Source organism: Bacillus rossius, chromosome 1 (genome assembly GCF_032445375.1).
Source record: "Bacillus rossius redtenbacheri isolate Brsri chromosome 1, Brsri_v3, whole genome shotgun sequence".
Taxonomy (NCBI): Eukaryota; Metazoa; Arthropoda; class Insecta; order Phasmatodea; family Bacillidae; genus Bacillus; species Bacillus rossius.
The window spans coordinates 18,404,535-18,420,703 of record NC_086330.1 but is presented as its reverse complement, the minus strand read 5'-3'; the positions used below and the strand labels follow the sequence as shown (position 1 = coordinate 18,420,703).

Sequence of the window (16,169 nt, the reverse complement as noted above, 5' to 3'; positions counted from 1 at the left end):
GTAAAACGTCTGACTCAGACAAGCCGCAGATACATGCCGATGTCTGCCGGCACCGTGAGCACTCGTATCTAAACAAGGGTTAAATTTCTCGCGCCGGTCGGTGCTGGTTATCGAAATCTGAAAACCTGCCTACACTGTGCGCGTACCCTTAGTGACGATACAGTTGTAGAGACCTGCTGAAGGACTCCAGACTGGAGAGGGGACGTGGGATGCAAGTCAGGACCTGCTCCCTCAGGTGTGAAGGAAGGGTGGGGGGAGGTTGTCGGCGATAGGGGGGCGGGAACCGAAGACGGCCGAGCGGGCCCGAAGCCGCCCGAGCTCGGCGGCGCGACGCGTGCGCGCCATTGGCTCGCCGGTGGAAGAGGGGTAGAGGAGGAGGAACGCCCCGTTCAGCCGGCGAGCCGCCGTCTCGCACCAGTTCGCCAGACGACCCTCGTGCGAGCGCGGGTCCGCGCGCCACGTGGCCAGAGACATCCTCCTCCCCCGCGCGCGCCGGTGGGAGAGGGGGGGTCGCGGGTTCGAGTGCGTCGCAACGTCGCAACGTCGCGGGAAGCGGATGGTCCGCGGAGCGACCCCAGGACCCACCAGCCACGCGGCTCACACTCGCACTGTCTCAAGGTAAACTCCTTCCGCGAATAAGTAGGGACCGGAAAAGTTCGCGGGTTCAACGACCTCCAGGACGAACTCCACAGTTCTACGTACACTCGGTCAAATGCCACCCACCCATTGGCCGCTGTCTTGTGAGACGTCCCAACGTAGTAGCCTGTGATTCGATAAAGCTTTGGTCGGGTGTTTTCTCATTGGCCCCTCGTCGTCCAGGTGAGTTGTGAGCCAATAGCAGAAGCAGCACTGATGTATAACTATTTGTGTTTTAGCCTATCGCGAAATGAATTCGCGTATTTTTCCGGTCACTACGAATAAGGAAACTAACTGTTCTCTGAACTTTTCACGGAATGGCCACGACGTGTTCCCGGCATCCTAATTCTTCGTTCAGCGCCTGAGTAGGCGAGCGTTGACATACAGTCCACTGTTGCAAAACCAGCGCATGGGGAAAAAAAAAAAAAAACCCACGCAATGTCGGCTCCTAAAATAATACACACGAGTTTGACGCATGTCTGAATGTTATTTAAATACAAACATTGCTCTTTGCCTCACAAACAGTAACAAGTGATTTTAATTTTGTGTTACATATTTAACTGGAAAAATGATAGTCTAGATAATATTTAAAGTTCTACTGCAAACTGCCTGTAGTAGTTTACCTTGCATAGGGAAACCATAAATTGAATAACATTTTAGACGAATAGGCTGCAAGGATTTAATTCATTTTCATGCGGAAGATACTATTTACTATTTTTTTAACAGCAGTAATTTTTTTCTCTACTGTATGTTTTTCTTAGTTGTTTAAAACATGGCGTATCTGTCGTCTCAACACAAGAGCCTGTTGTACCTTATTCCGGCACGGGATTCCTTGCGCGCGCAGCGGGAGAGCGGCTCGGAGCCGGCACGCGGCCCAACGAACGTGGCCCCAGTCGCCATGGCGACGCCTCAAAACAGCCGCGCGCCGGCCCCCACTGGCCCTCGCGCCTGATCGATAGGCCGCACGCACAACTCCACGCCTCGCCTGCCGCGTGCCGGGTATGCAACCCGCGCTGCACTTTCTTACGTTGCCCCGGCCCTGCAGGCGGTACCGTCCGAACTTATATTGCTTATATTATTTCGTGGTTTTTTCCCACATATTTTCGAAAACATTATTAAAATTAGCATATTTATTTGTGTATAAGAGTTTTTTCTAGTAAACAAACCCTTATTTAATGGTATTAATGATCTTTAAGGCTAACGTATATGTATTGAAAACATGAGATCATGTTTTATACAGTTTTAGACTAACCTTTCATATTAACCCTTCATTTTAAAACTATTATTTTTAGTGCATTATTTATTCAATTGAAAAATATTTATATTCGGCTAAAACCTTAAAAAAATAAATAATAGTTTAGAAGAACTAAAAAACACGCTTTTTTAGAAAATCCAACTAAATATAGAAAATAAATTATAGTAAATTTAAATTAAGAATGGTGAAAATAAGAAAAAAAGTATTTTATTGTAAAAAAAGCGTGGGGTTCTTTTAAGATATTATCAAAATGATAATCCTTCTCATATCTGTCAATAAAATATTTTAACTATTGACACCATGCACCTCACGCTTTTTTTACAGTATAATAATTTTTTTTATTTATACTATTATTAATTCAAATTTATTGAAATTTATTTTCTATTTTTTAGTTGGATTTTCTATAAAAGCCTGTTTTTGAGTTTTTTTTAACTATGATTTATTTTTCATTTTTAGTCAGATTTTCTATAAAAGCGTGTTTTTTATTTTTTCAAACTATTGTTTATTTTTCATTTTTTAGTTGGGTTTCCTTTATTACATCAATTAACTATTAAAGTGAGTTTGAGTAGATATTGGATGCTTTTAAAATATATATATTTGATATAGCGTGTTGAAGAACTATAGTACACAATATTTTCAATTTCCTACGATGAAAATAATTGATTTTCAATAAAATTGGGAAGTCATTGATGTTCATTCTAAGTCAGTAACTTATCCGATAAATGAGCAATTTTGGCGCCTGCTGCCTCCCTTGGATGAGATAGCCGGTTCTCAGGTTCCCTCTCCGAAAATTTCATCTTATTCAAAGTCGGTAACTTATCCGAGAAATAGGTGATCGGCGCGCCTGGTAGTTTCCCATCTTGGTCTTGGCGCAAAGACACTAGGTACCAGTTTTAGGAAAACAAAAAATCGCTATTCCTGATTATCCTAGTAAGGATAATGGATCTAACTGTTTAAAATATTGAATTGTCTTCGGTCCTTGATAAGTATGCCAAATTTCGAGTTAACCCGACGTTTTGAAGGGGGTCGAAATCATGTTCAAAGTTTCCGTTACATACTAACATATGAAGCTAATAAAAGGGTGTTAAAAATCGTGTTTCTATGGTTTGAACTGGCGATCCTTAATTCTTTCCCTTTTTGCAATGAACCACTTGTTCAGCTTGAACTCCAAAAGCATATACCGTCCTTGGAAACCACTTTATAATACAGGTCATATATATAACATGTGATTTCATTTTTTCCGAATGTGTAACACCTTATCTTTCGGTATACGTCATTTGGTAGGAATAATTTCGTGAATGGAACATAAGTGGCATGGAACGTAAATGCGTAATCATGGTACTTCTGGGTGGATAGAGCGAACCGAAGTTCACAAAGGCAAAGGGAAACTTTATTGTATTACTGTTGGATTAATTTTAACAAAATGGGCAATATTTTAATAAAATTTACTGTCGAAAATCAGATCCAAAAACCTAGGGTTCATTATTTTGAAATACTTGTTTACCCCCACTTTTATCGGAGAATTTGCGGAAACTGTGTGAGATTCGCGTTAAGAAATGTAGTTGAAAGCACTCTTTGCGTATATTTATCGCATTTGGCATTATTTTAAATAATTCTACATTTACTTTCGTGTCTGAGTTTAGTATTGCAAGTTTATTTACAGCGTGAAAACACATAAATTTGCTCGTTATCGAGATAAGTTGTTACTCATCTCTTGTGAATATTGGAAGACTCAATTTTTTTTTTACAAGAACCTGCTGCCGAAGTCGGTCGGTTGAAGTCACGCACAAATTGTATGCCACAGACACACTTTTGCGCAACGCAAACACGCATATTTCTATGTTTTAATACATAAGTTATGAAATTATTTACAGTAAACGTTATTCTGGTGACACGGCAATTTTTTTTGGTGAAGTTTATCCTACAGGAAAATAATATACCATAGTAAACAATTTCATGAAAATATTCCTCAAACATTTTTTCATTATCTAAACTACTCAGCGATGTAGGAGTGATCGTTAAAGCTAACCTAGTGCATCAAAAGTAATGGTTATTACCCTTTTTAAATATTTCTAGCTATACAATACTCGTAACGTAACATAATAGACAAAAATTGTGTGCTAGTCTTTCAGTAGTCGCTAGAGATGTGTAACATCTAACCTAGGTATAGAAAAAAATTCATGTGTTCTCATGTTGCAAATACACTGATAATACGAAACTTGGACACGAAATTTAACGTAAAATTCTTTTGAAAATTATTTCCACGCGTGATAACTATACGAACACTGTAATTTAAACTACATTTAATGACGCGAATCACGCCTAATTTACGCACACGCCGCTAGAGTTCGCTGCCGGAGCAAATTCCTCAAATATTGAATCATTTGACTAGCAGACAAAAATTTTGAACTATTTAATGGAATGGCTCCGATAAAGGTGGAAAAAGACTTAACAAATTCTAAACCCCCTGCTTTGGAACTGATATTTGACAATAAGTAGAGGTACGGGAATTTCGCTGTTTCATTTGGTCACAAACTAGAATGCAAACCTTCATAGTCTGGCACTGCGTTCATGATTTGACCCGCAGTTATTTGGACACGCCCATCTACGGCCGTGTGCTAACGATATTCAGCTAGGAGAGAAGCAAGCAAAACAGTTGGTGCCTATTAAAAGGAAAAAAAAATTCTCACTAAGAAATCAGCCAATGAAAATGTGAACATTGGTAGAGAAAACATAAGACTTTCTATTCTAGCCTGACGCCAAACGTATTCGCGAAATTTCCGGGTCTCTAACAATAAGCTTTTATTTAAATGTTGCTCATCTTGTTAAATAAAAAAAATTAATACAATAAAATTCCTCTTGGGCTTTGTGAACAGATGGCAGCACATTAATGACACATTACCGTTTACATGCGACTTCCGTTCCATTCACGAAATTACTCCCACTAAATGCCGTGTGCGAAGAGCTAAGATGTTACACATCAAAAATCTAACGCAAAATGTGGTGAAACTGTTACGTCAACAAGCCACTCTCATATTATCTTTGAAAGATTTGTGCAATGGGAGTGCATGACTTGATGTAAGCTTTTGGACATACGCCATTGCTAAGCACATGTATGTCTGTAGAAGAAAACTACAAAAAAACACAAATTAAGCAAAAAATTGCGGTTGTCAAGAGGATATAAACGCCACTTAATATTCCATAACATAAATATGGTCAACAAACCATATTCCTGTTATGGAATATTATGTGAAGTTTATATCCTGTTGACAACAGCAATTTTTTTGCTTAATTTGTGTTTTTGTCTTTTGTGTTTTTGACGTGACAACGTCTAATAAATCGATGAATGCTGGCTGCACGCACGAAAAATTGTCCTGTTTACGCATGCGTGGCATCTCTCTGGCATGTTGCGGAAGGTACAGAGAACTCGGCCGGCACGTGATGGCGTACTGTTCAGGTTTCACCCCGCCATGCTGCAGGGATAGGCGGGTTGCGCCGGTTGGATCACGCCCGCGCATGTCGCCACACACGGCTTGGGGCCGACGACAACATAGCGGGGTTCGAGGTTAGTGTTGTGCACCGCGCCACGGGAGTTTATTCGCAAGGAAATGGCGTTCTTACAAGTACGTATTATTTTAATTACTAGTGTAAACCAGTATATTTAAACAGTGTTTAATGAGTATTGGTTTAGCTGTGCAACTAAATATTTATTGCAGGTATGATACTTTTCACGCTTTAGTTTGACATTGGTAATTATTTGTCATGAGTTATTATTTGATCAACTAAATCACACACCGTATTATAGTTATAAGCCCACGAGCGTGTAAATATTTCGAGTCCAACAGAGAATATGCTAGTTAAAAGAAATTCAAACAAATATCAAGCGTGGAATGTTATTAATATATAACATCTGAAACAATTGTTTCCAATATGTCTTCGTGGCTGTGCGGTTAGCAACGCTGACTTCCATTCGATAGGTTGACGTTTCAAATCCCGGCGGCTGAATTTTTTTTGTACTTGTAAAAATAAATACGGCGCGCACGACACTTCAAAAGTAATAAATATATTTGAATTAATGAATACAAATAATAGTAAATTTATTAATTAAATTGTAGATTTCATTTCACTCCTTCTTTGTATCCATACAAAATAATGATAATACAATAAAAATGATTCGATTTTATTCATAAAAGTATGCAGAGCTAGATTTTATCATACAAAAGATAGAAAAATATTAAAAAAATTTCTTCCTCAAAGAATATAACATTTTTAATGCCTAAATGGTTTGGTTGCAAAAACATATTACGGCTCAGTCTCAGGCCGAATATGATATTTCATTTTCTTCTGGATCAAACATTTCATCAATGTTTTGTTATGACTAGAGACCTGCAAAATTCGCGGTTTCGATGACCTTCAGGATGGACTGCACATACCCCTGTACACTCGGGCAAATAACGCAAGTTCATTGGCTGCCGACTTGTGAGTCGTCTCAGCTGGTTTGTCTGTGATTCGATCCTTCTTTGGTTGAGGGTTTATAACTGGTTGAGATTCGTCCAGATGAACAGTAAGCCAATAGAAAAATTATCTAAGAGGTATATGTGTTTGAATTATAGCCTGTCACCGAATGAATCCGCGAATTTTGCAGGTCTCTAGATATGACGTTGTCACGTTAAACTATCGTCCGTAAACCGACTTTACAGACAACCAATTTTTTTTGTAGTTTTCTTCTACAGACATGCATGTGCTTAGCAATGGCGTGTGTCCAATAGCTTACATCAAGTCAAGCCACTGTCAGCTGTTCGATGTTGACCTAAACTGACTGTACTGGGCAGCCGTCCTCTGTTCTGCTGTTCGCGAGGCTTCCGGCTGGAAGGATCTCGCTGCAGGCGCGCATGTGATTGGCCGCCGTCGACCGCTGAGTTCAGCCACGGGCAGCCTCTCTCCACAACTGACGGCCATGCGCTTACAGGCCTACCTCGCGGACATGTTAAACGCTTTGGGGCTTTGTTCCCGCTTCCAGCCAACGGATGGCAGAACATTCGACCGGTATCAACGATGCCTTTATTTCAAACAGTTGACAACACGTTGACAGGCATCAATGTTTATTTATCAATGTATCAATGTAAATCACTCAGTACGTTGAATTTTACCGGACTGATAAATATTTCTAATGAGATAAAATAAATAAATATCAGTCAGGATGCAATTCGTGCATAATTGTGGTAAATTTTCGTGTTAATAAAAATGGTATAAATATAACTACAAACTCTGATTTAAGGTGTAGGACATATGAAACAAAAAACTTTGTAAAAAATTGCCATTAGTCACACAACGAAAATGACCGTTTATCGTCAAATAACACCTCAAAAATAAATATATGATTTAATTTTGCATTTAATATATTGTTGTAGTAACCCCTATTGTTTGCCGCTCACTCTTCTGTTCTTTGGCAAAGAGCTGTGCTGTGTTGGGCGCTGGCGTATTAGCCACGTCACTCATGCTGGCTTCACGGACAAACATTCTTCTTGCCATTTGTGAGCCGCCCTTGGAAACGAAGAATTAAGGCCCCTTCGCAGGGCGAAACAAGAATAAATTTTTTCCCCCCTCATTCCTGGTGATTGTGGATGGCGTTTCCTGAATCCAAGTATGTGAAATGAATGTAGGTATTTTCACGGTTTGCAACTCTTGCTTTATGATGTTGGGTGCTCTTAGAAATTATTTCCTGGTGATTAAGTACGAGTACACTGTTAAATGTTCCTACCTTTAATTAAAAAAAAAAATACTTGTTACAAATTTATCCAGTTTTCTTCGTAAATTTTCTGTCACTTAGTTAACTCAATTTAAATATTTTTTTCGTATATTAGCAAAACCTTCAAAAACTGTTTAAATATACAATAAGAACATTCTTAGTTTGTTACATTTTTTAGAACAAATCATACAACACGGAAGTCAAAAAACGACGTAGATTCTAAGAAGATTCAGTTATTTGAAATAAAGAAGAATTCTTCGTTTATTTGAATAAATTATTTTCTTTAAAAAATGCGTAAAATTACTGTAATTTCTTACAGTGTAAAGGCTTAAATATAAAAAAAAATCAAGGATTTTAAATGTTTATCAGTTGTATCGCTGTAGTTCTGTTTATGTTCAGTTTAAATTCGCGATGGGTCGATTTCATTTTTTCCTCAAATCCGAATCTCGAATAGTGCTATGATCCGATTTCTAGACCTCACGAGCCAAGAATGAAATATTTTAAGAGAAAAAAAAACAAACAAAGAATTTAATGTTATTTGGATATTTTAAACAAATTGTTTGTATTTTTGTGTCAGGTATGTTTCCTGAATTGGGGTAGAGGTTTGTCAACTACGCAGGTGCTAGAATTATGAGTTTCTGAATTTACATTTTCTGAAACATTTTCATTCAAATATTTTCTCAAACTTCGATTCTTTAATAGATGTTAAAGATTAACGGTGTTTGAGGTTTCAAGGATTTCATTGGCCCGCCAGTAATAGAAATCCTTGATTGATCGGTCAAGCGAACGAGTCGAGTGCAGATGTCCTTCGCTGCGATCTACCTTCACTCTCGCCCTGCTGAAGGAAGATACACTTTCGCGAGGAAAACATGGAGAGTTTCCCGCAAGTGCTGCCGTTAGCTGCGTCGGTGGCCGCGCGAATTTCCGCGCGCCGGGCATCGCTAAACTTAGCCATCCGTTCTGGCCACGCCAGAGCACCCTGCTTTGTGTTTCTCTCGCCTTACTTTTCAACAGTCCAGTCGCTGTCTACATCGCGAACTGCTGCACGCCGTACGATGCTACAGTGCAGTTCGCTGCCGATGTCGTGAATTACTGCTAGCCTTACGTTGCAACAGGCTAGTTCACTGTCTTTGTCGCAAACTGCTGGTCGCCTTACGTTTTAACAGTCCAGTCACTGTCAATGTCGTGAACTGCTGCTCGCCTTAAGTTTGCAACAGACTAGTTCACTGTCTATGTCGTAAACTGCTGCTAGCCTTACGTTGCAACAGTCCAGTTCACTATCTGCGTAGTGAACTGTTGCTCGCCTTACGTTGGAACAGTCCAGTTTGGTGTTTATGTCATGTAATTCTGAACGCCTTATGTTGCCATTTTGGTGTTTATGTCCTGTACTGCTGAACGCCTTACGTTGCAACAGTCCAGTTTGGTGTTTATGTCGTATACTGCTGAACGTCTTACGTTTAACAGTCCAGTTTGGTGTTTTAGTCGAGTACTGTTAAACTCATTACGTTGCAACAGTCCAGTTTGGTGTTTATGTCGTGTACTGTTGATCGCCTTACGTTGAAACAGTCCATTTCACTACCAATGTCATTAATTGCTGCTACCCTGACGTTTAAACTGTCCATTTCGGTGTTTATGTCGTGTACTGCTGAACGCCTTACGTTGCAACAGCCCAGTTTGGTGTTTATGTCGTATACGGCTGAACGTCTTACGTTGAAACAGTCCATTTTGGTGTTTATGTCGTGTACTGCTGCACGCTTTACGTAGCAACAGTCCAGTTTGGTGTTTATGTCGTGTACTGCTGCACACCTTACGTTGCAACAGTTTATTTTGGTATTTATGTCATGTACTGCCGAACGCCTTATGTTGGGACAAGCTAGTGCACTACCTATGTCGTGAAATGTTGCTCGCCTTACGTTGAAACTGTCCTGTTCGCTGCCTATATCGTGAACTGCTGAATGGAAGCAGTAGCTCTTAGCCCATGGATAGTGACAGAAAAAATTCGTATTTATTACCTCCAGGATGGACTCCACAAATCTATGTACACTCGGTCAAATGTCACCTGTTTATTGACAGCCGAGTGCTGAGACGTCTCAACTTGGTAGCATGTGAATAGATTATTCTTATGTTGAAGTTTTTTCATTCCCCAAAAAAAAAAAAAATAGTGTCATGCATTTTTCGAAAAAAAAAATCTGAACGCCTATTAGACTGTAACATGGTATGCCAACCCCAGCGGTTTTTTGACCTGTTTCGTCGACTGTTTATAAAATGGAGTGAAAAGTTAATGTGGTTTTCATTGCTTATTACAACAACAATTTATTTCGGCAATAAAGGTTAATTATTCTTGCATTTTAAAAATCTGATTACTAGTATAATTTCAAGTATTTATAATTTTATTATTGAAATAAAAATGAATCAATTTTATTCATAAAAGTATGCAATAATTTCATAAATGTTCTGTTATGACGATGTCACGTTAAACTATCGTCCGTAAATCGACTTTACAGACAACCAATTTTTTCTTGTGATTGGCGGCCATCTGCAAACTCGACTTATTTGTCGAGACTATTTCGGACGCGTTTGCTGCCATACTGAATAGCTGTGATTAGTGTATCAGCAGTGAAAATGCACCTGAAAGAAATTCAACCAACCACGAAACACAGGCGCTAGTAAAATGCATTAACTCTCAGCTAGTCTCGAAATATTTTCGCGAAAAAATAAAAAGCTACTTACTAAGATTATTCCATAGCGGAAGCACGTTAGAAGTACCTACACACATGCTATTAAGAAATCTATCCGCAAATATTATCAGGTACCTACGCCATACCGATGAATAAGAAAATGCGAAATTAGCATTCTTGTCTGGTAAAGCAGATTGGATTTAATACACTTGTAAACAATTACGACTGTCTTCGTTCGTCACTATCGACTGCAAAATCTTACCTTCCGGGTGGTTTGCATCTTTTGTAATGTTCTAATGATGTTTTCTTGTCTTTTCATTATGTGTCAAAAAAAACCATCTTTAATCTAATGAGAACGCAGTTCAAGTGTTTAATAATTGGTATGATTTCCAGTCCCTCTACAAATAAGTACGCAAATTTTGCAGCTCCACACAAATGACGTAACGCTGGTGAGCAAAAGTCCCTGAGTTCGTATTCCAATCTGTTTTGGGAATTTTTCACTTGTGGGAAGAGTCGCGTCTTGGTTTTAGAAATGACTGTCGTGCTGTCCTTTCGCCTCCATACTGCGGGAAACAATGGTACACCATCGCAGTAATACACTGCCATGAGTTCAACAGGACGTGGCTGCTTCTAAACCGTAGCGCTACCTTAGGTGACCCTCGCTCCTAATCCAGCAAGCATCAGGACTCATGACGCAAACAAATGCTTTGAACGTTAGTAGTATAGTTTGGTTCCTTCTGGCACAGGCTTCAGGCTGTGGAGCTCGAGCCGGATCAATGACCGATTGCTCTGACGTCACGACGGCCATTTTGGACTCAAAAATTTCTCAAAGTTCCTCAAAAATGACTCAAAATGACTTAAAAATTCCCGTTTTGAGGAAACTTCTTTCGTTTTCGTCCTCAAAAATTCAAAAATTAGGATTTCGAAAAACCTAAAAAGTCTTTTGCCTTAGAAAGAATACAATGTACATATAGAGGTTTAAGCATCCATGTCTATAGCCTCCGATAAGCCTCTGACGTCATCATAGATTATGTCATCATGGCATATGACGTCACCGTTGCAATTTCCATTACGGCCGCCATCTTGAAAATCTATATTTATTATCCTATTTTAATGAAACAAAATTTAAAATTTATAAAAAAATTAAATTAATTAAATTTTAATAAAAAATTTAAAAAAAACATACATTTACGATATGGAGCTTGGAGACCTCGGTTCGAATCCGATGAGATCAAAAAAAAAGGACGTCACGTGCTTCCTCCACGCAAGCCTTTTTTTCATTTTGTTTCCTGTTTGTACTGTGTGCACTGTGTGTGTTCATTCCGTTTTAACTTAATGCAGCCAGTATTTAATGTCTTAACAAATTACACATTATACTGTCTAAGGTAGGTAGTTCGCAATTATTTTTGACCTTAAAACATTATTTATCATCCCTAGTAATAATACTTGGTAATAAAATACCTTGTGTTTTGACAAAGGTTTAAGGTAATATTAAGATGGTTAAAATTAAATTCAAACGAATTTAGTACTAGCGAAGTTTGTTTAATTGTTTCAGACAAATTTTTAGGTGAAAATTATAAATTTTACGAACAATTTGAACGGATTAGATAGTGTACCTACTAAGAAAGTTATGATTTTTTTTTAATTTTGCCCTTATTTTATTAACCCCTTGCAGCAATGGTTCCTATAATCCAAAATTATTTCAGACAAAAAATTTAGATAAAAATTATCATATTTATAAACAACATGAACAAATTTGATGATGTGCCTACGAAAGGAGTTATGATTTTTTTTTCAACCCTTGATTATTTTATCCCTTGCAGTAATGGTTGATCGTTAAATAATTATTTCAGAGAAAAATGTAGGCTATATAATAATAATTTAAGGTTTAACCATAAAACAGAACGGATTTAACAGTGTACATTGTACGTAAATCTGAAATTTTTAAAAATTCTTCCCTTTTATTTTTTCAACCCCTAAAACTATGGTTCATATTATCAAAAATTGTTTCACACAAAAGTTTTAGATAAAAAATTATAAGATTTACAAAAAATTCGAACGAATTTATAGTGTATCTACTAAGGGAGTTATGATTATTTTTATTCTACCCCTTATTTTTTCAACCCTTTTGCAGCAATTGTTTAGTCAAAAAAAATTTCAGGTATAATTTTTAGATTAAAATTATAAGATCAATACATTATTCCTACGAACTCGATGTTGTGTCTACCCCTTGAGGTTATAGTTGGTCGTATCTAAAACTTATACAAACAAAGGTTGTTGTTTTTCCTCTTACGAAATATAATACGTTCAAACGAATGTGATACTTTCCATTTTATGGGAGGTACAGCAATTTTTTCGTTTTTCAAAATACCTTACCCATACTATAATCTATTAACAAACTCGACCGAGATTTTCCTCTACTAGAATTTATTTATCAGTTTGGAAGTGATTTGTGTATAATAGTGACAGTTGTCGTGCCCACAAAATTATGATATTTATTTATATATAAATATACATACATAAACTTTTAAGTTGACGATGGTTTTGTGGTATATGGACCATGAAACGAAAAACTATATAAAACTGGTCCGAAAGTTACACCATGGTAACGGCTACAATAGGTAGTATTTTTTTTTAATTCTACCTAAATCTGAAAATTTACGAGCGTGAATTATTCAGGAGTCTCATTAGTGGGGAGTCAATTAATGCTATACACGTATTCCTCTGTTTTTGTACATTGGTGTCCAAGGAACTTGTAACGAATATCAGTTGAAAAAGAAATTTATTTACATTTCTTTGATCAATATACTCGATCTCCGGCCAGAGCAAGTATTTATAAGTGTTCGTGTGTAATAAGAATTTCCAGCTCCTCTCTTTCACACAAACAAAACACCGTACCGGGCGAGTCACAAAATAGAGGTCCAAGGCCGTCTCTGAATAGCCGACCTCAATTCAGAGAAACACTGTTGGAGAAGGTGGTGTCATTAGGACCTAAGAGACCAGGTTTTGTAGCCACAGACTGCAACCACACAACAAGTGCCAATAAATTCCTTAATTGGGGTTTACGCATCATTAGAGAACCTGTATATTCTTTTGACGTGACGTCTAATAAATCGATGAACGCCGGCTGCACGCACGGAAAAGCGTCCCGTTACGCACATTGTCCCGTTACGCTGTGTCCCGTTACGCTCATTGTACTATTGCGCTGCATCCATCTCTCTTCCACTCGATTGGAACAACCATCGATTTGACTTTTTCGAGGCACATTAAACTTGAAACACTCCCATTCGTTTCCTACTTTTCCTATCATCGTCCTACCCTTAACAGAATAACACAGATTGGAAGAAGTTAAATAATAAACATGTATAAAAGTTATTGTTAAAATAATCTCTTCGTTTAAGTAATAAACATATTTTAATTAATGAGTGCAAATAAAAGTAAATTTATCAATTAAATTGTAGATTTCATTTCACCCCTTCTTTGTATCCATGCAAAATAGGTATAATTCAATAAAAATGATTCAATTTTATTCATAAAAGTATGCAATCATTTCATCAATGTTTTGTTATGACGTCGTCACGTTAAACTATCGTCCGTAAACCGACTTTACAGACAACCAATTTTTTTGTAAATGAAACAGAAATACTCTTGTAAATTTACAGATTCTTATAAATTTGTACGTTTACGTGACAACTGTATCACGACAAAATAGTGTTCGCATAATACTGGGTACAGATTCTGACCCAGGCATTTATGCATTGTGTTGTCCGTGTCCCCGTTTCAACATTCGATTTTCTAAAATGATTGGGATGTTCGACAAAACTTTACACCTTAAATAATTCGCTCAGTTACCACTAGATGACAAACTAATAAAGCAAACAAAACACTCAAACATAATCTTAGACGGACATAACACAGTTTTATGACACTAGCTGAGGCACCATTATTTTTTAGGTTCAAATAAATATACGTCTTAAATTATAACAGAGCATTCCTCAGTGACACAAAATAAAAAAATAAAAAAAAAACGATCGTATCCAGTAATGTGGTTTTTGTTCGGGAAAGATGGGGTAAACAATTGGTCATTTTATTCACAATTTATCAAGCTAATACCGTTGAAGTATTTCATAGCTAAATGTTTCCAACTAACATTGGTATTAAATAAAAAAATATTTTTTTAAAACAAAATAATTACCTTTCTTTACACTAACTTGTAGTTATGGCTTTAAACTCTACTTTAATTCGCGTTTAATAGGTAGGATTAATTGTTGCTTAAACAACAACCAAAAAATATATAAATAACACACTTTCATTACAAAAATAATATTTTTTAACCAACAAAGTAACTAGTTTTGGAAAAAATTTGAAATTGAGAATTGTAAAACTGTAATATATATATTTTTTCAATTATTTAGATTTTTTTTTGAAAATTCGTCAGCTAAATTTTGGCATGTTAAAATTAATTTAATTAACTTTAAAACGTAAAAAAAAAAAACATTCAAAATTTTACCTGTGATCCACCTCACCACTGGTATACCACATACTACCCTCTGTTTGTCTCGCCGTAAAATAAATGCACGAAGAAAAAAATAAAGCTTAAAAATATATAAATTTGCTTGTTGTTTTTCTACAAAATGCTGTATATATAATATATACACACAGGTCCAGAGTCGACCCAATCTGTTCAATTTTCATTTCACGTTGTAATACTTGCCCCGGGAAGTTCTATGATCTACTGACTCCTGATAAATCCCAAAAATAACCAAGGTTCACCTCTCATTCGTGAAAATTTGCCACTCATTCGTAAGAATTCGTGTTCAGAATATAATTATTTTTTCATAAATCATTCGTTTGTACGATTTTAGAGTATTTTAGATGATATTGACCTGTTCGTACCAACAATTACTTACTACCACTTAGACGTGCCAAAGTGTTTCCTTCCGAAAAAAAAGGAATAGGAGGGAAATTTTAAATTATACATTTATTCAACGGATATAATCCAACGAATCTATAATCTATGCAATAATAACAAAAACACGCGATTGAGTGTTTTAGTACTCCCCAGAGACGTGTAACATATAACCTCGCTAACGAGCAAATTATTGTGTTCCCATGTTGCAAATACTCTTATTATACAAACCTCAGACACGGACTTTAACGTGAAATTCTACAAAATAATACCGAGAGAGATAAATATATACATAAAATTTTGTTTAAATTGCATTTATGGACGCGAATTACACGTAGCTTCCGCACCAACCGCTGGAATTTGTTGGCAGAGCAGCTACGTCGACAATTGAATCATTTGATTAGCAGAGCGAACGAAGTGGCTCCGATAAGGACGAAACAAAATTTAAAATTACCAAACCCCGCTTTGGACAAGTTTTTCGACAGTGAATTTTATTAAAATACTGCCCATATTGCCAAAATTAATTAAAGAGTTAAAAGGTACTTAAAGTTTACCTTTGGCTTCGCGAACTTTGATGAAGATCGCAGGCTTTCGTGGTCATTATCTGAAGTAGCTTGACTTCTGGGTTGTAGCCGCGTACAAGGCGAATACATATATCACCGAAGTTTCGGTCAACATTGCAGATGCCGTCATCAGGGTAGAGTTACCTAACTGTAACATATCAGCAACATGTGCTGATGGCGACTGCAAATGTCGACTGAAACGTCGGTGTTATATATTCGCCTTGGACGCGGATACAAAAACCAAGAACTTCGGTTCGCGCCATAGCTACGCCACATGTGGTGGCGCCGTGGTTACACATTTCCGTCCCATGCGACTTCCGTTCCATTCGCGGAATTACATACTCCCAGCGAACGTAGTACACCGACCGAGAGCTAAGAT

The 16,169-nt window shown here is 37.4% G+C and overlaps 1 protein-coding gene across 2 annotated transcripts in view; it reads left to right on the top strand.

Moving 5' to 3' along the window:
* The first annotated feature begins 436 nt into the window (after positions 1-436).
* LOC134532737 (small conductance calcium-activated potassium channel protein) overlaps positions 437-16,169 on the top strand; it is a 768,096-nt gene continuing 752,363 nt past the window's right edge. The window contains exon 1 of one of the 2 annotated variants that reach the window (XM_063369557.1): positions 437-618. The gene's annotated coding sequence lies outside the window, so the exon portion shown is untranslated. Of the gene's footprint in view, positions 820-16,169 lie in introns of both variants that reach the window. The other variant, XM_063369548.1, reaches the window with a different exon arrangement.